Raw genomic sequence first — 22,932 nt, 5'->3', positions numbered from 1 at the left:
TCTTCACACCCTACCTCTGCTTTGTGCTTGATGACCTCTGATTACATTAGAAACAAGCAAAGCCAATGACATCTGGCCACTGCTTTTCTTTTTCACTCTTCTTGAACCCAGAGGTTCTCACTTTGCTATGTATTACATAATCTTCTGGAGACCATGAAAAACACTGAAAGCCAGACAGTATCTCAAACCAGTGAACCAATTTCAGAGGGTGGTGGGGCTGATGTGGCATTATTTTTAAAGCTTCCAATGTGCTGCCCTAGCCCCTCACCTCTCTAAAGTGCAGTACATAGACACTACCTGGAGGATGCTAGGAACGCAGATCTTCAACTAGCCACCAACACCCCCACAGACTTTCTGAATCAGAATCTTTTAAACAACATTCCAGGTGATTTACATATTGGAAGTCTGAGCATCATCAAATACCCACTTGGGAAAATTAACCTTTTAAAGCTTCAGTTACCTCATCTGTAAAATAACAGTAATAATACCGTCCTCATGGGCTTACTACGAGGACTAAATGAAATAAAACATGCTAATGTGGAGGTTAGGGCTGGGCTGGCACCGAGATAAGCAGATGGTGCTTATCTCTTATTAATACAAGTCCACACTCTATAGGCTTCCTCTAATTCATTCTTACTTGCCTACATTGGTTCCATTTACAAACTCCACTGCTAGCTCCCAAATGTGTATTATATGATACCACTTATATGATACAGTTAAATATGCAAATAAATCCTAGTGGATCTAGTTTCTCCTTCCAGGCAGTAAGCCTTCTCCTAGAGTTCAAGGATTCTAGTTCTTCTAGGATGTCAAATGCCTGATGTTGTTTCTCTGCAAATACAAGTTCTCATACATTCCTGACGGTAGACTTTCTGGTTTCTTCTCTCACATGCTCTCCTCTTCTGTAATCTTTCTACCTGCCTCATAGTCTTCCTGCAACTGAACTATTTTTTTTTCTAGGTATGACTTGTACTGTTGAAAGTCCTATAGTAGGCACTTCTAGCAACTAGCAGAGAGCAACAAAGTACATGAACCTTTTCCAACTGATGCTTGAGAGATTAATGTCTCAACAAGCTTCCCTTATAAGGTCACTTTTCAACAATGGGGAAATTGCTAAATGGAATTATGTTAATGAATTTATATCCCAAATAACCCTGAGTAGGTTACTGGGCTTCTGTAAATATTTTTAGTAAACAGACACCAAAGTAGGAGTTAGCAGAGACTAAATGCCTCTCTCTGATTAAACTCATCTCCATTTTCAATAGGGTTCCTTCACCAGAAAGTCAAGGGAAGCCTTAGATAACACTCAAGAATTAGCTTCTGGAACTGGACACTGAAAGATCCTTCTGAACAAAATAGAAAAATGTGAGTCTAATGACAGTGGCTAGATGGCTTCAAAATTGGCCAATCCATCATACCTGGGTTTCATTTTGGCATACATTTTTAAAAACAGTTCAACTTTTAAGAATAAATCTGAGGTATTGAGTTTAAGGGGAACATAAAATCACGTTGAATACCTCTTTCTGTGGCCCTTACACATTCTCAGTAGATAGTGAGTACAAAGTACCTTTACTCCATTGCCATTTCCCAATTTTGCCCTTGAAATTCCCGCTGGCTGCAGCAGTACCACTCTCGGGTGTATTCTGAGATGTATGGAAGAATGTCTTTCATTCAAGCTTCAAGGAAAGGGAAGCCTGTTGCCTTGATATGCTGAGGTAGAAGACACACCTGGGTTTTTAAAGAAATGTTTAAAAAGATACATTATATACTGTTTATAAACAGGGTACTACTTTCTTGTAGGTAGAACAGTCCCTGAATATGGGAATCTTTTATAGATTTGGGGGTTGTGGCATGCAACCCAAAGCAAGCAGGAATAGAGATTGGGATAGCCTTGGGATTCCTTGGAAGGAAGAGAAGTGTGGAGCAAAAGAAGACACACCTCTGCACTCAGGGGGGTATAGTCTGAGAACACCATGTTACAGAGTAGCCAGTGGGAAAGCAATGACTGGATGGGTCAGGGAAGCCAGGAAAACTGGAGCAAACAGTACACAAATCAGACAGAAGAGCAACAATACTGATTTGAAAGCTGGCCTTTTTGTCCCTGTTTTATTATAAACAGCTTTACCCACTGGAAGAAGAAGAGTAACCTGCTCTAGTTGACATTACATCCCATCATTTCCCTGAATAAGGAATGTTACAAATCTTTATCATTCTCTTCTGTCAGGCTTAATCATCAACTACTTTCCCCTTAGTATTTTCACTCATTCATTCATTAGTTCATTCACTCAAGTCCTGTGTGAGAGGCGGCAGCAGTGAAGATGACAAGTCCTGCCCTCAAGTTAAACTGAACCTTATGAATGAGGCACACCTGAAGAAGATGGGGGGTGGGGGACGTGACCACTCAGCTCAAATATCTCCAAAATAATTACCAGAGTGCTGGGCAGGGAACCGAGTATGCCCTTCCAGAATGTGCTGATACCCAATAAAATTAGAGAGCTTGCAATAGTATAAAGGAACTATTTAATACTGTAAGAGTCAGTGATAAATCTTCAAAAGCAAAATCCACAACCAAAATACCAAATACAGTTTTACATAAAAGAAATAATTTGAGTCTTTGCTTTCCCATTGAGAGTAAGTGAATGCAGAACTATGAAATGTTTTAACAGGAATGGTGCTTCTTTATACTACAAGAGCCTGTTCAAAATGTATAGCTTAGGAGTGTTGTAGAAATCAATATTTTAGCCTGGGGTGGGTAAAATTTGTTTTACATAAAAACTCAGATAGTAAATGCTATCTTTGCAGGCCATATATCCTCCATCTGTCTTTGTACAGAAAATAGCCATAGAAAATATTAAACAAATGGGTGTGGCTGTGTTCCCTGCAGATACCCAAATCCATGGATGCTCAAGTCACTCACATAATAGCATAGTATTGCACATAACCTCTGCATATCTTTAATTCATCACTATTTTATACTTTTATTCATCACTATATTATTTATAATACCAAATGCAATGTAAATGCTATGTTTAGGAAATAACGACAAAAAAAATGTCTGCATGTGTTTGGCACATTTTTTTTCCCCCAATATTTTAAGTCCATGGTTGGCTGAATCTACAGATATGGAACTTATGAATCCCATGGGATGACTATATTTACAAAACAGGCCTAGTCTGCAAATGTTTGTTCTAGTCCTATGAAATGGAATCCCTTGGGGCATCAATAAAATCTCTCTTCCCTTGGTTTCCTCATGATCCTTAAGGGCCATGCTACTGAAAGGAGATCCTAGTCAAGCTGGTATCATGTGGCCTACATGAAATGGTTCCTGGAGGGTGGGCATGGCTGGTATTAATCGCCTGGGCTGTGGATGCAACAGGGGGGCAAGAGTCCTTGGCTTCCTATTTAACTACCTATGTTAGGGGTCAGAAACACATGGGATGGTAAACTTAAAAAATCTGCACTAGCTTTCTGGTTTTTATTCTTCAATGTCTCAGAGCTTCAGGGAGCTCAAATTTTTCATTTGTCAGCCTTTCAAGACCCTGCCCTAGAGATGTTCTGTGACTTCATCTTCCTCTCACATGACCCCTACATATCACCATATCTTCATCTTCCCCTTTTTCCTCTAATTCACAGTGTGCCAAGAGATGCAGTAACAAAAGCAAATCAATATTTATAATATGTAATTTTTATTAAAAATAATTGTCAAAACTCCCAAAAGAGATGTCTAGCAAAGAGCCTACAAAACTGCAACTTTTTTTTTTTTTTAATGTGGCACTGGGGATTGAACTGGGAAGATTGGGTACTCTACCACTCAACTGTACCTCCAGCTCATTTTTATTTTTTTATTTTGAGACAGGGTCTCATTAAGAGATCCTCCTGCATCAGCCTCCCAAGCTGCTGGGCTTACAGGTGTGTGCCACCATACGCAGCCTGCAATTTTTGAATGCATCTGTTACACAAGATTATATAAGAGTACCCTGTTTGATCCCACATGTTGACTTCAGTCATGAGGCCATACAACGTGGTTCTTTACCATACAATGGGATCTAATACACAGCAAGCAATAATAACCAACAATACCTGTAAAACTGCAATAGAAAAGTGTATTTGGCCTGGACATTATATAGTGGTGAAAAAAAGAGTTTCTATCTGAATCATCCAATGGTGGACAGAACGAAGAGGTTGGGCATAGGGGAAAGGCAAATTATTTACCAGAAGGGAAAGATGAACGTATTCAGTGCATCATTTTCTCAGAGATGAAGAGAATTGAGTCTGAACTTGAATACAACCCACCAAATTAAATAGAGCTTGAATCTTGCCTTCTTCAAACCCTCTGGAGAAACATGCTAGAATATATTATAACAAACATTGCAGCTGCATCAATGATACCTAAAACCCAGTAAAGGGAACTATAATAGACCTTTTTCATCAACTAAGATAATTTTTAAATTAAAAATAAGATATACTTACCTGTAGAATTTCAGATGAGATTAAATCAATAGCTGAAGTTTTTTGTGGTTTTCTGTATTCCATTCTTTAAACATTCAGATTTGCTGTGAAATACTTAACAGAAGAAAAAGATTATATTGTGACAAAACTGTTACTATAACATCTAAAATCAATGTTCTACACTTAGAAAATTGCTATAGAAGTAATTATGTATCAACACTTTTTTTCAATTTTGGAAAAGCACTGATCCCTTCTTCTGCCTCCTGGCTCTCAAATAACCTCATGCTCTAATCTGGAATTATATTTGGTCACTGTTTGATAACAGACTATTTTTAGGGCTAGAGTTACCCAATGACCATTCATTCTGAATGAGGTTTTTAGTCTAAGGGAGGGGGGGGGGAGATTCTATTACATATTCCCATCTCTTCGATAATTTGTGTTTCTATCAGTCATCAACACATTCTGAGAGCAGGAGCTCAGCTCCCTGCTTGAGCCCAAGACACCTGGGGAGCTGCAGAGAGGAAAACAAACAAACGTATTTTTGGTTAAAGGCTGCCAACTCAAATCTTCCTTACTTCTGAAAACAGAAAAAAAAAAAAAGGGCATGGTTTGGCAATCCCCCCCCCCCCCCAAACAAAGGAGTCACCTCCTAAAGGCCGGCACAGATGAAAAAGAGCAGATCTGCTCTGGGGGGGGTGGGGGGTGGTGGTGGAATCTCTAGCCCGGTCCAGTAGTGAAAAGAATAAATAGGAATGCAACGACTACCTATGCACACTGCTGGCATCATTCATTACTGCTTGGAAAAGTGAGGCTCCACTGCACCTTTTGAAATGCCTGTATACTACTCATTGAGACCGCCTCTTAAGAATCATGCAGCCCCAGCCCCTCCGGGTTTCCTTCTTCTCTCTCTCCTCTCTCCTCTCTCCCCCTCCCTCCCTCCCTCCCTCTCTCTCTCTCTCTCTCTCTCTCTCTCGAATTTCCCCACTCCCTTGGGTGCAGATTTTTCTCCAGTCCTCCCCGTTAAGGGCCCTCCTACAATCCGGCCCCAGGGCCCTTCCCCACCGCCACGGAAATGCGTTCGCTCCAAACCTATTGGAGACCCACCAATACCATTAGCACCGTCCGGGTCTTTTCCCGTCGCAGAGACAAACCCCCTCCCTGGTAGCTGGAGCGGCACCGGGCGACCAAAAGGCAGGGCTTGCGCCCTAGGGCAGGAGAGGGTGAACAACCTGCGGCTGCGGCCTGGGCTCGCCACGCGCACCGGCGTCCCTCTGTGTTGCCCACGGCCCCACCAGACTCCTTCTCCCGCGCACACAGGGGCCAGGAATTGCCGCCAACAAGGCCCAAGACCCCAGGGCGTGGCGGCTTGAGGCGCAAACCCAGCTGCGCTTTGTAGAGGGCCGAAAAAGTGGGCGGCGCCTCCGGGCCTCGCCAGCCGATTTTCCGCTTTCCCAAAAGGTTAAGTCCCGGGACCACGCCTGTCAGCCAGCCTGGGTCTCAACCGCCTCCGGGTGGACACAAGGCCCTGCCTCACACTCACCTCCAGCGCGCAGCGCCCACTCGGCTCCGACGCGGGCCGCGCTCCAGCCCTGCGCGCACACAGAACCTCCCCGCAGCCGCACGCACGCCCGGGCGCGCGCAGACCTCGCGCTGGGGCTGCGGCCCAAGCTATCCTAGCTTGCACGCGCGGGCCCAGGCCCGCGGCATCCTTGCGCGCTCGCCTTGGCGCTCTCTCTAGATCTTGCGTTCCAAACACTGTGGTGTTATGAATGCATTCGATAGTTGTGACTGATAGAGGTTAGACAACTTAACGGCAGACTTCAGGCTAGGATTTCTGTTTAAGACCCGCTCCTCTGTATCTCTTGCCGTTTTCCAAGCTGCGTAAATGCACAGCCTCCAGGAGTTCCTGGAGGGATTTTCTTGTTGAACTCCAAACACAGCTAATTAGGAAAGAAGAAACCTTGGAGTGGTGGTGGTGGTGGGTATTCTTTGTTCTCCGAGAGTGTACGTGATCCTTTTAGAACTGATGGGGAATAAAAGTTGAGTCCCCATCATATTACAATGATCTGTGTGGACTGGAGTTCCAAGGAATCTTGTGCTCTCAAGAGATTCCTCTTGAAACCAACAGTTCAAGGAAGCTTCACCCTGTGCGTCACTACTCATGGCTCCCTGGAGGAGTGGAACCGCTTTTTCCAGTGAGAGCTGGGTGTTGGTATGTGGATTCTGGTGGTGCCAGTTTGTGGGTGGAGTTGGTTAAATTAATAAGTAATAATAATAATAACAAAAATACTACTCTTAGGCCACAGGACCTCTGGAAGAGTGCCATCTGAAAACAATTCCTAATCCAGTCCTTTGGCTGGGAGACTGTGCAACAGCCACAAGAAAAGTTGAAAGAACAGTTCAGTGAACACACACATATATATACATGTGTCCAAGATTGAACAAGTGTTTATAATTTATTATAACTGCTTCCCCCCTCCAATACTTCAGCCTGCATTTTTCCTAAGACTAAAGACTTCTACAAAACCACAGTAAATAGTCACATTTAAGAAACAACAACTCAATAATATCACCTAATATCTAGACCATATTCAAATTTCCCCAATTGTTGAAAAGGTCTTGTATATTGTTTTTGAAGAAAGATGATATCATCAAGATTCATACATTGCATTTTTCATGTTTGTCTCTTTTTATGGATAACAGCATCAACCTTTTTTGTTTTCCTGGCATTAACTTTTTGAAGTTTATCAGTTTGTCTTTTTTTGTCCTTTTGCTGTTAATTTTCTTTAGTGCCAGAATTTCCTGTAAGCTGAAAAGAAAGTGTGGTGGCTTGATTTGACCACAAGAATCCTTCATAGGTTACATGATACTCTTCATATATTTTCCCATTAGGGAAAACATAACATTAAATATTAAGCACATAATATCAGTTGTCCTGATACCAACGATCACTTGAGTAAGGAGGCATTCTCCAGAATTCTTTATTATAAAGAATTATGAAAAATGCTTATTTTTGTATCTAAAAAGTAATAGATGTTAGGTGGAGACTTTGAAATTCTTTTGGGGGAGAAGTCTTAAATTCTTGCAAGAACCAAGGTTATATAAGACCACACTTTCATGAGTATCCCAAGTTGTCACTCACAGGAAAGTATCTTGTGAATGGGCTAATGTGACCAGCCTTAGGCATGAAAACCAGTCTTGGAGAGCATATCTTTGATTCGTTCAACTATACAAGGCAACAAGGACATCTCATGGAACAGGACATACAGAGACCCTTTAAAATTTGTTTTCTTAAAGGAAGATAAATGTGGGAGACCATCCTTGCACATGACTGAATTCCACCCCGCTAGGTGTGAGGTGCTCAGTCACTTTTAATGTGGCAGAGCTTTCCCCACCCTTCTTGGTTCGAGAGCTTGTCCCTGTGGAGGCATGTCTCACCACTGTCCCAAAGATCCAATCATGGCACCTGACCTTGCAACACTGCCCCCTCTTGACCTTGCAACACTGCTCCCCCTTGACCTTCATTGGATGGGATTTTCCCCAGAATTCTTTGTTCACCAATAAAAGCCCTCTCCCTAGTGTGCTCCCCTCTCTCTCGCTGGCCTCTTCAGTAAAACCTCGCTGCCCCCCTGGGGAGCTTGAGGCTGAGGGTTCCAGGAGCCATTTAAGGTAAAACGGTGTCTATGTCTTTAATTTAAACTCCCTGAGGATTTTCCTGTGTAACCGAACCGTTCCTGTCTGCACTGGCCATGGACTAAAGATAAACAAATAGACAAGATCATTTTTAAGCTTCATATGTACCGTGAAGGTGCTAGGATAGAGGGATATGATGGAGATAGTGCTACAAGCCAAGAACAGTGTTGATGTCACTGGAAAACCATCAACATTGTTAAGGAAAAAAAAAAATCACTTGTCAGTTTCAATCAGTTATCCCTTCTACTTCACAGGGTGGCTATGAGCTTTTAATGCAATGTGAGCTTTTTATGACATCAGGCATGAGCCTTTGAAGACAAATCCATTCACCTAGGCAGACACAGCAGTAATCCTCTGGATTTTTCTGGCACCTACAACTTCAAATCACCTAGGACTAGATCCAGTATAATTGAGTTGAATACTAGCTTTAACTTAAAGAGCAGTAAGCTCTGTTCCCTATTGACTATGGATCACTTTAGAGTTCCTGAGGAGAGCTATACCAAAGCAGTGATGTTTTCTTATGATGTATATTTTAATAAGATTTGATAAAATCCGGGAATTCTCTGTTTTTACCTGGGAAGACATGGTCTAATCTACATCCATTTTAATAACAGAAACAAATCAAGAATATGTAATTTAGCATGTAATCTTTGCCTTTGGTCATCTGGTCTCTGAAATATCATAAATATCTAGAGGAGGAAGCTTATCCACTTAAGCTCCTAAGCTCTGCTAGGCAGTAGCTCTGTCAAGTTTTTTTTTCTATATAACAATGATTATCCCACCTTCCACAAGAGAATTCACAAAGGACATCATTTATTCCACAGACAAATGTAGTGTTGTAAACAGCCTGCATCCTTCTTCTCAAAAGAGGACAGTTTCCAGTAAGTCCAAATCAGTGGATCATATTGCTGTTTTCATTTGCATCAGCAAATTAGCTTCTGCTCTGATCCCTGCCAGTTGATCTGAACTTCATCAGAGCCAGCATTCTGAGTCTAAGTCAGAAGCCCTGAGATAAAAGCTAGACCCAAAAGGCCTGTAGCATCATTTCCAACACATTCTCTTGGTCAAAAGCAAGCGCAAGACTGTTCAAGGTCCAAGGGAAGGGGCCAGGCGTGGTGGTCCATGCCTGTAATCCCAGCGTCTCCAGAGGCTAAGGCAGGAGGATCATGAGTTCAAAGCCAGTCTTAGAAACTTAGCAAGGCCCGAAGCAACTCAGTGAGACCCTGTCTCTAAAAAAAAAAAAAAAAAAAAAGGGTAGGGAGCTGGCTCGTGGTTAAGTGCCCCTAGGCTCAATCCTAATACCAAATTCTACTACTACTACTACTACTACTACTACTGATAATAATAGTCCAAGGGAAGGGAACTGGACAAAGCAGTGATCTTTAGGAGGTAAGGCTGAGGGGTAGGGCAGTTTGTAAAGCAACTACCATACTGCTGTAGGCCAAATATAAATTTGAATATGAAGAATTGATTGTACTGGTCCTTTGCCTAAAATCAAGTAGCTCTGAGTATGTATTTAACCACTACCCAAGTCTAGCCATGATCACCATCCCAGTTGTGACTCACACAATTGTGTCAAGCCTATAAATATGGCCCATTTCTTTTTGTTTATAGACTCTTGGTTCAAATGCTTCTTCCTTATCAAAGCCTTTTTGTGGCAAAAGGGAAAAGAATAGGGGAGTGAAATATACATCTTTAAATCACAGTGATTTGAAGGTTCTCTAAAAGTAATAGGGATAAATATAGTTCAGAATGTGTGTACAATGAAACTAAGTTTAAATAGAAACAGTATAAGTTCAGAACTTAGTTGGCACTGTGTAAATGATGATCTAAACCATGATTATCATTCTTTTTCTGGTTCCTGGTAGGTAGCTGTGCCCTATATAGATGGTAAAGTGATTGCTACCCCATTGGATCCCTTTATCACAGCATAAGTGACAGCTCACCTCACTAAGTAAAGAAGTTCTATCAATAACAAAACTAAGCATATTCCATTGCAAATGGATTAATATATTAAAAAAAACAGACCTCTGTATTTGGAAGGATATTTCAGGACATTAATATTTTATTTTACAAATCCTTTTTTTAATTTTAAAAATTATATTTCAATACCTGATTCTAAATTGTTTTGAATATCCCTTGAAAAACTAACATGTATATGTATACAGAACTACCAGAATTTCCCTAGAATGCAAAACAGAGCCAAGAACAGTAGTTTGGAGGTAAAAACTTCTCCCAAATGAAATAAATGAGAAGAAAATCTCCAAAAGCTTTAAGAGACTATTTCCTTCGAGGCAGTCTCCATTTTCTTTGAATAGCATTTATTGTTTGTGAATCAGCTATCTATTGCTGCAGAACAAGCCACCCCTAAATTTAGTTGCTTGCAAATATATGAATTTTATCTCTCACAATTTTGAGGATTAGTTGGGTGTTTCTTCTCTAGTTTTGTCTGGATTCACTCACAAGATTACATTCAGCTGTAACAATGGTTGAAATTTTTTTCTGTAAAGAACCAGAGAGTAAATATTTTAGACTTAGCCTCTGCTATAGTTTGGATCTGGAATGTCCCCAAAGGCCTGTGTGTCAGAGGCTTGATCCCCAGCCTATATCACTATTGGGAGGTGATGGAACCTGTAAGAGGTATGGCCTAGTGAAATAGTGAATGTTGTACATCATTGGGGGCATGTTCTGTAAGGGGATTGTGGAAACTTAGTGTCTCTCTCTCTCTCTCTTTATATATCTATATCTATATCTATATCTATATCTATATCTATATCTATATCTATATCTATATCTATATCTCTCTCGTTTTCCAACCATGAAGTGAATGGCTTTGCTACTATACATATCCCCACCATGATTTGATGCCTCACCATAGGCCCAAAAGCAACAGGATCAACTAACCGTGAACTGAAACCTCCAAACCTATAAGCCAAAATAAAGCTTTTCTTTATAAGTTTATTTATCTCAGATATTTGTTATGGTGATAGTTCAAATATGAAGTGTTCCCCAAAACTCATGTGCTGATGGCTGGGTCTCAATGCAGCACTGTTTAGAAGTGGGGCTCGGGGAAGTGATTGGATCATGAGGGCTCTGACATCATCAGTGGTGGAAACAAATCTAACAGTTTCTATTGCATATCTTTGTTATTGATTTTATTTTTGTAAACCATTAAAACCCCAAAGCTATTCTTAGTTCAAGGGCCCTACAGAAACATGGCCATGACCCACAAGTTATAGTTTGTTGATCCCTCAACTAGAGAGTCAAATGAGTTGAAGAAGGTTCCATGTGGCCTCACTCACACATCTGCTATCAACTTAATGTAGTCTCTTGTTCTCTAGTGGCCTTTCTTGTTGGTCTGTGGGTCACATCCACCAGAGTGGAGACAGAAGCTGTAAGACACCTTAAGGCACAGCCTTGGATGTCAGAAAACATCACATAATCCATGTTCTGTAAACCAAAGCAAATTACAAGATCACTCCAGATTCAAAAACAGGCAAATACACTTTGCCTTTCAAAGGGAAGAGATGCAGATATTGTGGTCACTGCAGCTGAACTAAGGAAAAGATTTCTACTATGTTCTCTACTAGAGATTTAAGTTGATGCTGACCTCAATGTTAGATTGAGGCCTTATCTCAGAGCCTTCAAGTAACTTCAAATTGAATCATAAAACTCCAAATTATGATCTATAATGGCAGCTATTGTTCTGACTCTTTTCCCCATATTGTCCTCAGCCTGTTTATAATTCTAAAAATATTCACTCATTCCCTCAGTACTTGTTTAAAAGTATCTCTGCAATAAGATTTTGAGCTCCTTTTGGGAAGACACCAGGGCTCTATCACTCTGCCATGCTGTGATTTTTCTTCCATAGATAACGTATGGAATTTAATGGAGTAGCCTTACTGAAGTTTGACGTCAGGCTATTTTCTGAGTTCACAAAAGCAAAACAAATTTATTTAAACTCTTTTTGTTTCCTTTTTGATATTTATTTTTTAGGTGTAAATGGGCACAACCCAATGCTTGTATTTTTATGTGGTGCTGAGAATCGAACCCAGGTCCCACCTGTGGTAGGCGAGTGCTCTACCGCTGAGCCACAATCCCAGCCCCCCAAACAAATTTAAGAATCCAGCACTACCCACAAATTCTGGAAGAAAAGCTTGCATCAAAGGGTTAAATTTCACTCCCAGGTACTGTCTAATCAATCAGATGGTTAAACTTCCTACAAGTTTTCCAAACATATAATCAAGAGCTAGGGAACTTTATGCTTAATGATAAGTTTGAACTAGCAATCACCTTTTTAGAAAATATTATATTTTAACCAGAAATTTGTCTGCAGATGAAAATCAAATGTAATAGAAGTTTGTAATATATGCAGTATATGTTCTAAGGCAGAAGTGGCTCTGGAGAGGGTTTCTCATCTACAATGAATGCTGCTGCTAATTGCTCAGTTGAATTTTTCAATATGTGTTCTCTCCAAAATCTCATTTTAACACTGTCTTCATCTACTTGATGGAAAGCTTTGACAACTTGTTATGTTTAGAAGCATCTGGGGTGTATTTCTAATTGATGATTTGTTATCTTATATTTCTTCCTTGACTATTCACATCTTTCATTCTTTTCAGCATTTTCCTCCAGTGCCTCCTGTCTTACTGAACTTGATGGATGAGGCTGCTCTCCTGCAAATTCAGGCAGTATCTTTAGTCTCTCCTCTGCCTCCTTCCTTTGGGTTACAAATACATACAGGAGTGATAACAGATAACAGGTATATGGCACTTAAACATTGACAAAGTATACATGACATCTGTTGATTATTAATACATCAGACTCATGGGGTAAATACTATCATTAACATCATTTGGCATGTAGGAAAACTAGTGAGCAAATGTTCCAGCAATACCTCAAATGTAACATTTTCAAACCGATCTCAGTACCTTCTCAGAAAATCTGTTTGTTCTTCTGGATTTTTGATTTGGTTAAAGCAGCCACATTTGCCAGTCGTCCAAGTTTGATTCTTAATTCTTCCTTTCCTTAATGATAAGTTTGATACATCCAGTTAGTTACCAACACCCTTGAATTCTCCCCCTGCCCCTCTCTCTCAGACCCCTGCTCCTAAGAAGTATCATTTCATTTGAGCTTGTGTCACAACCTTCTATCTGCTCCCTTAACTTCCACCCATCTGGTCCTTCACATTACTGCTATGAAGTCCTTCTTCAGACCCAAACCCTTATTTTTTTTTAAATTTATTTTATTTTTATTTTTTAATTTTTTTTTTAGCACTGGGAATTGAACCCAAGGGTACTCAACTACTGAACTACTTCCCTCCTCCTTTATATTTTTTTATTTTGAGATAAGGCCTCAGTAGGTTTCTAAATTTGGTCTTGAACTTAAAATCCTCCTGCCCCAGCCTCTTGAGTCAATAGAATTATAGATGTGCACTAGCCCACTTGTCTCAAACCGAAAATATTTTTATGCACTCCTGTTTTACACTGGTGGGTAGCTCCCCACAGATCACAATCCACAGAGCCAAAGAATTTGCAATAATCTGCCACAACCTGCAAACTTCTGCTGTTCTGGCTTCTGCTATGAGTGTGTTTTCATGTACTATATTTTGGTAGTTCCTTCAGAATACAATTTAACTCTCTGATGAACTCTGTCCTAGTGCCACACCCATCTGATACCCATCTGATTCTCTCAAGTCCCAAGACCTCTATAACAGTGCTTCTCAAATCTACACATACATGGGAATCAGTGGGTGATGTTGTCGAAAGCTAATTCTGACACAGTAGGTCCTGAATAGGATCTGAGTCTTTGCACTTTAACAAACCAGTTGGGGATATTGCTGGCTGTTGAACTACATTTTATTATTACTATTTTATATATTTTTGCAGTTCTAGGGATTAAACCTAGGACCTTGTGCATGCTAGACAAGCATTCCACCAGTAGGCTACATCCCTGGCTCTTGAACTACATTTTGAGTAGCGAGAGTGCACCAACCCACATGGCTCAAGCCAAAATATTTTCATGCACTCCTGTGAGTAGCTCCCCACAGATCACAGTCCACAAGAACTACATTTTGAATAGCTGCATTGTCCAATAGAACTTTTTAGAATGATAATATGCTGTGTTTTCCTGTGTGGTGGGTACTAATCACAGCTAGTTATTGAGCAGTTGAAATAAATAGAGTCGCTAATGAGACTGAGGAACTGAACTTTAAATTTACTTAATTAAATTTCAGTAGTCATATATGGCTAAGTGGCTACCACATTGTACAGTACAGATCTATTGGAATGCCTTTCATCCCTCAAAATTCAATTCAGACTTTCAGTTGCCAGTCCAACTGTAAAAAGCTTGGAAGTTGTCATTTTTACTTCAAATATAAATCTAAACAAATTGAAAAATAAACATCTCTTTTTTATATCTGTCAGAGAAGTGAGATTTCAGGGTAAACTACCCCCCTTACCCCAAATTGGAAAGACAGACAAATGGATGCAGATAATTAAAATTTACAGAAAAAAAAAGAAACTCACAAGCTAAAACTATCACAGAACCAGTAGGGAGTAAGGAAATTTACATACAGTAATTGATAAATTGCTGAGGCTCAATGTGGGCAACCCTGAGAGTTAAAAACTCCAGAGACCCAATCATGTGGGCTCCTACACTTTTGTGTTTTCCTCCTGGAGTTCTATCAGGTCCACACAGTTTCAGAGAAAAAAAAAAAAAAAATCCCCTGGTGCTTTTGGCAGAGGAAAGGGAAAAGGAACCATTCTGAAATAAACCAGAGCATTCTGTTCTTAACAAGATCTGCTCTTAGGTCAGTCTAACTGCTGGGGTTACAACCTAACTGACCTAGAGGAAGGAAAACAACTCCCACTGGCTCTAGGCTTCCCCATGGAAAAAGATAAATACCTAACAGTATTCCCTCCAGCCTTTCACATGAAAGAAGGAAGATACCCAACTCCAGCTCCCTTTAGACACCCTGTCCCACCTGTTTATGTTTGGGGGATGGAGTGCTAAGTGAAGAACTGAGAAACATTTGTGAAGTCCACAGTCCAGAGGCGTATGTTCATTAAAAGTATAAGATCTAATAACAGGACTGCAAAATGCTTTCCTACCCCTAAATCATACCTCCACATTTAGAACAGTTCCTTTTACCCAGCACATCATGTCTAGCTATCAAGAAAAAATTACAAGGCATTAAAAACCCAAATTTCTGTTTGATGAAGCAGAGCAAGCATCAGATCTCAAATCATATATGGCAGAATGTTGGAATTATCAGACCATGGATTTAAAACAGCTATAATTTATATGTTAAGTGTTTTTTTTTTTTTTGTACTGGGTATCAAACTCAGGGCCTTGTACATGCTCAGCATACACTCTACCACTGAGCTACTTTCCCAGTTCATGCTAAGGGATTTCATGGATAAAGGAGACAGCATACAAGAGCAGAGAGGCAATGTAAGCAGAGTGTTGTATATTCTAAGAAGAACCAAAAAGAAATGCTAGAGAGGAAAAACAACATAAGAAAAATGAATAATGCCTTTCAGGGGCTTATTAGTAGACTAGACATGACTGAAGAATCTCTGAGTTTGAGGATATAGCAATCTATATAGCAATAGAACCTGCAAAAAACTGAAAAAGCAAAGACAAAAGATACTGGGGGAAAAAAGATCTAGGAACTGTAATATGTTTAATATACATGTCATGGGTGGGTGGGGGGGATAGTGGAAGGAAAAGAAAAAGTGAAAGGAACTAAATAAATAGTTGAAACATTAATGACTGAAAATTTTGAAATTAATGTCAGACATCAATCCACAGACCTGTTCTGAAGTTGCATTTATTTCATTATCTTATCCAGTGATAATTTCATTTCTTTATTTTCCTCTGTTCTCCAATAAAAGATGATTTTAGAGGAATAACTGCAGCTATTTCTGGGGAAAGGAAGTAAAAAGACATGAGTCATAAGAATTTCTAATTAGTAACTTTTCTCTAGATTTACAGAACTCAGAACATCCAGTGACCTATACATAATATGAGCCTGTTCATCAGAAAATCAGACCACTCTGGTTCTTGCCTATGACGTGCCTTCCCTCAAATCCCTATGAAAACCTTGCACCAGTCAATAAACGTAATACATCACGGGTAAAAATCACATAATCAACAGATGCAGAAAAAACTTTTAACAAAATACAACATCCTTTGTGATAAAAACCCTAAAGAAACTAGGTATAAAAGGATCTTACCTCAACATATTAGAAGATATATATGAAAAACCCATATCCAACATCATACTAAATGGGAAAAAACTGAAAACATTTTCTCTAAAATCACAGATGTGACAAGGATGTCCACTCTCACCCCTCCTATTTAATATAGTACTTGAAATTTTATCCAGAGCAATTAGACAAGAGAAAGAAAGAAAAGAAATACAAATAGGAAAGGAAGAAGTTAAATTAGACCTATTTGCAGATAATGTGGTCCTCTATTTATAAGACTCTAATACTCCACGGAAGATTTTTAGATCTGATAAATTCAGCAAAGCAGGAGAATACAAAATGAACATACCAAAATCAATAACTTCTTTATATACCAAAACCAAACATGTTGAGAAAGAAATCAGGAAAATAATTCCATTCATAAAAGCTTCAAAGAAGACAGAAAGAAAGAACAAAAGAGAAAAGGAATGAATGAATGAATGAACTAGGAATAAATCCAAAGAGGTGAAAGACCTCTACAACAAAAATTATAGAATCCTGAAAAAAGAAATAGAAGGATCAAACTAGAAGATAGGAAGACCTCATGTTCATGGATCAGCAGAATTATTATGGTTAAAATTGCCTTATCACTGCAAGCAATTTACAGATTTAATGTAATCCCCATCAAAATACCAATGATATTCTTCACAGAACTAGGAAAAACAATCCTAAAATTCATATGGAAGCAAAAAAGATGCTAAATAGCCAAAACAATCCTGAGCAAAAAGAGAAATGCTAGAGGCATCACAAACCAGACTTTGAAATATACTATAAAACCACAGTAACAAAAACAGCATGGTACTGGCATAAAAACAGACACGTAGACCAATGGAATAGAATAGAGGACAAACCCACACAGCTACAGCCATCTGATATTTGACAAAGGTGCCAAAACATACATTGGATAAAAGACACACTAACAAATGGTGCTGAGAAAACTGGATAGCGATACATAGAAGATAGAAACTAGATCCCTATTTCTTACCCCATACAAAAAAAAAAAAAAAAAAAAAAAAAAAAAAACCCAAATGGATCAAAAACCTATGTGTGGATCCAAAATTTTGAAACACTTACTAGAAAACATACAGGAAATGCTTTAAGACACACGCACAGGCAACAGATTCCTAAATAGGACTCCAGTAGCTCAGGAAATCACAGCAAGATTCAGAAATGGGACTATACCACATGTAAAAGTTTTTTTACAGCAAAGGGAACAATGAACATAGTGAAGAGATAACCCACAGAATGAGAGAATATCTTTGCCAGCTACTGTTCCAAGAGAAGATTTATAACTAGAATCTATAAAGAGTTCAAAAATGATTTTTTTGCAGAAATAGAAAACTTAATTCTAAAATTCACATAGAAATTCAGAGGACCCTGAATAGTCAAAACTTGAAAAGCCATTTTTGAAAAAGAGGAGCCAAGTTGGTGGTCTTACATGACTTGATTTCAAAATTTATTACAAAGATACAGTAATCAAAATAGTGTTATATTGGCATAAAGACAAACATACAGATCAATGGAATAGAACAGAAAGCCCAGAAATAACTCATCACATAATAAGTCAAATAATTTTTGACAAGAATGCCCAGACCATTCATGGGGAATGGGACAGACACTTTGCAATAAATAATGCTTACAAAATCTAAAAAAGTAAAATGAATATTTACCCTTTGACCTAAAAGTCCCATTTCTGGGGAATCTATTAAACATATAGTTGAGTAAAATAAAATTGCAGGCATAAAACTATTCATAATGGTATTATTTGCAATAGCAAAAAATAAAAAGTCTAGAACAATCTAAATATCTAGCAATAAGAAAGTGGTATATTGAACTATATCCAAGAAATGAAGAGCTATGCAACTATAAAAAGGAATGAAGTATGTATCTATATACTGATATCAATACAGTTATAGGATATACTGTCAAGTGAAATACAGAGAGATGCAAAACCATGTTTATGGTATGCCACCTTTTATGTAAGAAATGGTGATAAACCAAAAAAATTATTCAAAAAGAAATAACAAAATCAACACCAAAAACTAATAAAAATGGTTTTCCATCTTGGGAGAAAGGGCACAAGATGAAGAAGCCAGGAGAGAAGGAAAAGTTCTATAGATGTGTCTTGTTATATAGTTTTGACTTAAGAATCATATAAACACTTTACTTATTAGAAAACAGGGAAAACAAATCCATAAAATTGGAGCAAACGTAACAATGAACCTAACTATATATAATTTTTATGCCGCAACTAAATAAAATTTTTCATTTTAAAATGCAGTATGCCCCTAAGTAGGGTATATTCTAAAGGAAAAAGAACCATAAAGATATTTATACTGACTTTAATTGTCTTACTGTAACACACATAGTGACATTGGGGGTGGAGAGCAAAATTGTGTTAATGTTATTAGGAACTGAGATTTTCATGGTGAGAAGAAAAGAGATACACAAGTATAGAATCCAAAGAGTTAAGTAAAAACTTAACAGAATAATACTACATCACTAAGTCAGTACTCTAAACATTGATGAGTAAAGAGGAGAAAGTCAAGTATCCTATTTCATTCCTATAGCAATGAAATAATCAAGGAGGAAAACTTCTTTTTTGTATATGAATAAATTAAATTTTTTGTGGATGATCCAACAAATAAATAAAGAAGCAGTAATAGAATAGCCTATTATCATTTGTAACCTCTAAGTTGTCTGGGAACTTTACCTAAAGTGGCTAAAACTATTGGATAAATTGGTGATGGGAACTTTAAAAAGTAGGAAATTGGGCTGATCCACTGGAATTTAATCATCAATTTTAGCAACATTAAAACTAGAACAATCAGAAATGCGTGCCTCTTGGTGTGATGTAATTTGTAATACACAACAAACACCAACAGTAAAGTATTGTTGCATCAAAACTTTACCCTGAATCTAATCAGGCTTCTAGATCTATTTTACAGAAAATGTAGGGATAGAAGAACAATGAAAGCAATGATCAGAGGAAAAGCAATAACTTTAAATAATTTTATTAATAAAAATGGAAGAATGAAAATAAGCCAACTAACATTTCAATTCCAAACTTTGAAAGGGAACAATAAAACAAACCAAAAGAAAGCAAGAAGAAAATAATAAATACTGAAAAGCAGAAATTAGTGATTGGGAAAGAAAAATAGAAGAATAATAAATAAGTCTTTGGGAAAAAAATAAACTGAATTATTTTTTTGGAAAATCAACTAGATAAATAAAACACCAGCTAACTTGATTAGGCAATCAAGAACAACAACAACAAAAAGGAGAAAATAGACAAAATAACAAACAACAAGGGTACCTTTCCCAAATTGATATCTTTTTTCCTTCAAGCTGTTGGCTAATAAAAAGAAATTTATAGTTTGGAAGATAAGGGAGACATAAATATTGAAACAGAAGAAAAAAATTAAATTTAAGAGATCACTCTGTACAACTTTATGCAAATACATTTGAAAACTTAGTTGAAATACTCTAGGAAAATAAAACTTTCCAAAATTGCCTCATAAAATAAATAACAACCTAAATGCCTCTCTATGTAAAAATAGTTGAATAAACAATGTTTATGCAAACAATAGAGTACTATGTATGATAAGGAATGATCTGATAAGGAATGTTTCCAAGGAATATTTTGTTAAGTGAAAAAAAGTAAGTTTTAAGAGAGTATATACAATGAATACTTTTGGAAGAAAATAAGATATGCACAGTCTTATTTTTTAAAAAGAAATATAGGAGGGGTGAGAAGCGGCTGCAGCGCCGAGAGGAGGCAGAAGGCAGATATCGAGAAGCCGCTGGGTGGGCACCATGGCTGGGATCACCACTGTCAAGGCGGTGAAGCGCAAGATCCAGGTTCTGCAGCAGCAAGCAGATGATGCCGAGGAGAGGGCTGAGCGCCTCCAGTGGGAAGTTGAGGGAGAAAGGCGGGCCCGGGAACAGGCTGAGCCTCCTTGAAGCGCAGGATCCAACTGGTTGAAGAGGAGCTGGACTGTGCTCAGGAGCGCCTGGCTACTACCCTGCAAAAGCTGGAGGAAGCAGAAAAAGCTGCTGATGAGAGTGAGAGAGGTATGAAGGTTATTGAAAACCGGGCCATAAAAGATGAAGAAAAGATGGAATTCCAGGAAATCCAACTCAAAGAAGCTAAGCATACTGCAGAAGAAGCAGATAGGAAGTATGAAGAGGTGGTTCGTAAGTTAGTGATTATTGAAGGAGACTTGAAATGCGCAGAGGAACGAGCTGAACTGGCAGAGTCCCATTGCCGAGAGATGGATGAGCAGAGCAGACTGATGGACCAGAACCTGAAGTGTCTGAATACTGCTAAAGAAAAATACTCTCAAAAAGAAGACAAATGTGAGGAAGAAATAAAGAAAATCACTGATAAACTCAAGAGGCAGAGACCCGCGCTGAGTTTGCCAAGAGATCGGTAGCCAAACTGGAAAAGACAATTGATGATTTGGAAGATAAGCTGAAATGCACCAAAGAGGAGCACCTCTGCACACAAAGGATGCTGGACCAGACTCTGCTTGACCTGAATAAGATGTAGAGCTCCCCAGTCCCGCCCTACTGCTGCTCCTCCCTCTGACCCTGACTCCGCCTGATGCCAGCCAGCCCCAAGCTGACCTTGAAACTGAGGGCTGATCTTCAACTGGAAGGCTGCTTTCTCCTTTCAACACCCCCTCTACCCCCACTCCCTTGTCTTTTTCACCAAACTGTCTCTGCTTCTTCCCAGAGATTCCAGCTGGGCTAGAGGCTGAGCACCTTTGGGAATAGCATTTAAGGGAATGTGAGCACAAAGCAAAGTGTCTTTAAAAGCATGTTGTGATGTACACATTTTGTAATTACTTTTTGTGTTGTTACAGTAACCAGTTGTAAAACATTCCAAATAATTTCATAGCTCTGAAGCAGCAATCGAATTCCCTTTTCACTTTTGGAAGGTAACTTTCCAGCCTAATCCCTATTGCCCTCTCCATAGAGGAGGAAAAGAGGAATGGGCCTGCCTTACTGAGAACTAAACAGAGCCCAGGCAAACTATGGCAAACCTTACTGATCTGTGCAAAGAACCAGCCAAACCAGAAAGGTGATTCCAAGAGGAGTTAGCCAAAAAACAAAAACCTTGCTATTAAGTTTTTATTTTGCTTTTAGCTTTAAGGTATCTTTAGACAACTGTATTCTTCTTCTTATTATTATTATTATTTTTGCTTTTTTTTTTTTTTCATCAGAAATGAGCAAATTAACATGGTGAGACCTCTGAGACTTTTTGTTTTTCTGGTGCTGGGGATTGAACCCAGGGTCTCATAAACTTGTTCAGCAAATGCTCTACCCTGAGCCATATTCTTAGCCCTGAGACCAAATTTTTCTCCCATCTCTGCCCAATTCCCAAGTGTTCACAGAATGGATCATAGGCCCCTTAATCTTGCGGTGACCACTTAATTGCTCTCCTGCCTGCTTGGAAAAAGAAAGAAAGAAAATTATGTTTTGGCCACTGAGTTAGCCATATGAACTCATCTCATCACCCTTTTCTGGGTCTGAAGCTGCTGTATCTAAAAGTGCCATCTCATTGTGCTTTGTATAAGTCAGTGCTGGAGAATCTTGAATAGCTTATGTACACAACTTTTAAAATTTTATATTATTTTGAAACTACATCTTTGGGGTTGGGGTACATGGCCACCCTGTCTGGCTGTGAGAGTCCTGCAGTCTGGGCTGGCAGTGTGCTGATCTTTCAAAGTTTCTTTCCCAACCCAATCCCCACTTTTTAGGTGAGGTTTCTGTGAGGTCTGTTAGATGTACCTACTGCAGTTTATTGGCTTAAAATGTATTCTCCTTTGTTGTGGTCTCTTTGGGGCCAGTTGGGAGAAAGAGAAACAATAGTGCAACTGTTTTGATACTGAATATTGACAAGTGTCTTTTTGAAATAAAGAACCAGTCCCTCCAAAAAAAAAAAAAAAAGAAAGAAAGAAAAGAAATATAGGATATAGGAAGGATAAACCAGAAACAAATAAAATGTTGAATATGAGTTTACTCTTCACTACAGTTTTCACTTCTGAACCATGTAAACGTTTTGCATATTTTATCAGCAAAAATTAAAAAGCAAACCCTAATATAGAATACAAACACCCCCAAATAAATGTATCTAATGAAGCTATCAGATTGGTACCAAACCTCTCAGAAATAAAAATTGCTTCAACTAACTTTTGAACCAATTCTCCCTTAATAAAATGTATTTCATGTTCAAAAAGAACTGTAGAGAAATATTGAACTTCTCTTAGATTTGCTATTTGATACTGATGTCAGTGAAGAAATTCCGAAATTACATTGTATGCATTATAGATTAAAGAAAACAATTGGAAACCAGAGAGGTTTTCTCATTAGGGGAAAAGGGAGATGAAAATTGAATAGAACAATTTCAGGTAGAATCAGCTTTAATTTTATATATATATATATATATATATATATATATATATATATATATATTTTTTTTTTTTTTTTTTTCAGTTGTAGATGAACACAATACCTTTATTTTTATTTATGT

At 38.6% G+C, this 22,932-nt stretch overlaps 1 protein-coding gene and 1 pseudogene across 6 annotated transcripts in view; one reads left to right on the top strand and one right to left on the bottom strand.

The window, feature by feature from the left end:
- The window catches only part of B3galnt1 (beta-1,3-N-acetylgalactosaminyltransferase 1 (Globoside blood group)), a 28,993-nt gene extending 22,931 nt beyond the window's left edge, over positions 1–6,062 (bottom strand). For 3 of the 6 annotated variants that reach the window (XM_071615511.1, XM_071615507.1, XM_027933715.3), the window contains exons 1-3: positions 5,679–5,846; positions 4,471–4,563; positions 1,568–1,728 (exon numbers count right to left, since the gene is read on the bottom strand). The gene's annotated coding sequence lies outside the window, so the exon portion shown is untranslated. Of the gene's footprint in view, positions 1–1,567; positions 1,729–4,470; positions 4,564–5,553; positions 5,847–5,989 lie in introns of those variants that run through there. The other 3 variants (XM_071615510.1, XM_071615508.1, XM_071615509.1) reach the window with 3 other exon arrangements.
- A 14,148-nt stretch (positions 6,063–20,210) lies between these two features.
- LOC114091452 (tropomyosin alpha-3 chain pseudogene) lies at positions 20,211–20,992 on the top strand (annotated as a pseudogene).
- The last annotated feature ends 1,940 nt before the right edge of the window (positions 20,993–22,932 follow it).

Source organism: Marmota flaviventris, chromosome 8 (genome assembly GCF_047511675.1).
Source record: "Marmota flaviventris isolate mMarFla1 chromosome 8, mMarFla1.hap1, whole genome shotgun sequence".
Classification (NCBI taxonomy): domain Eukaryota; kingdom Metazoa; phylum Chordata; class Mammalia; order Rodentia; family Sciuridae; genus Marmota; species Marmota flaviventris.
The sequence above is the reverse complement of the archived record's forward strand: the minus strand, read 5'-3'. Positions and strand labels throughout refer to the sequence as shown.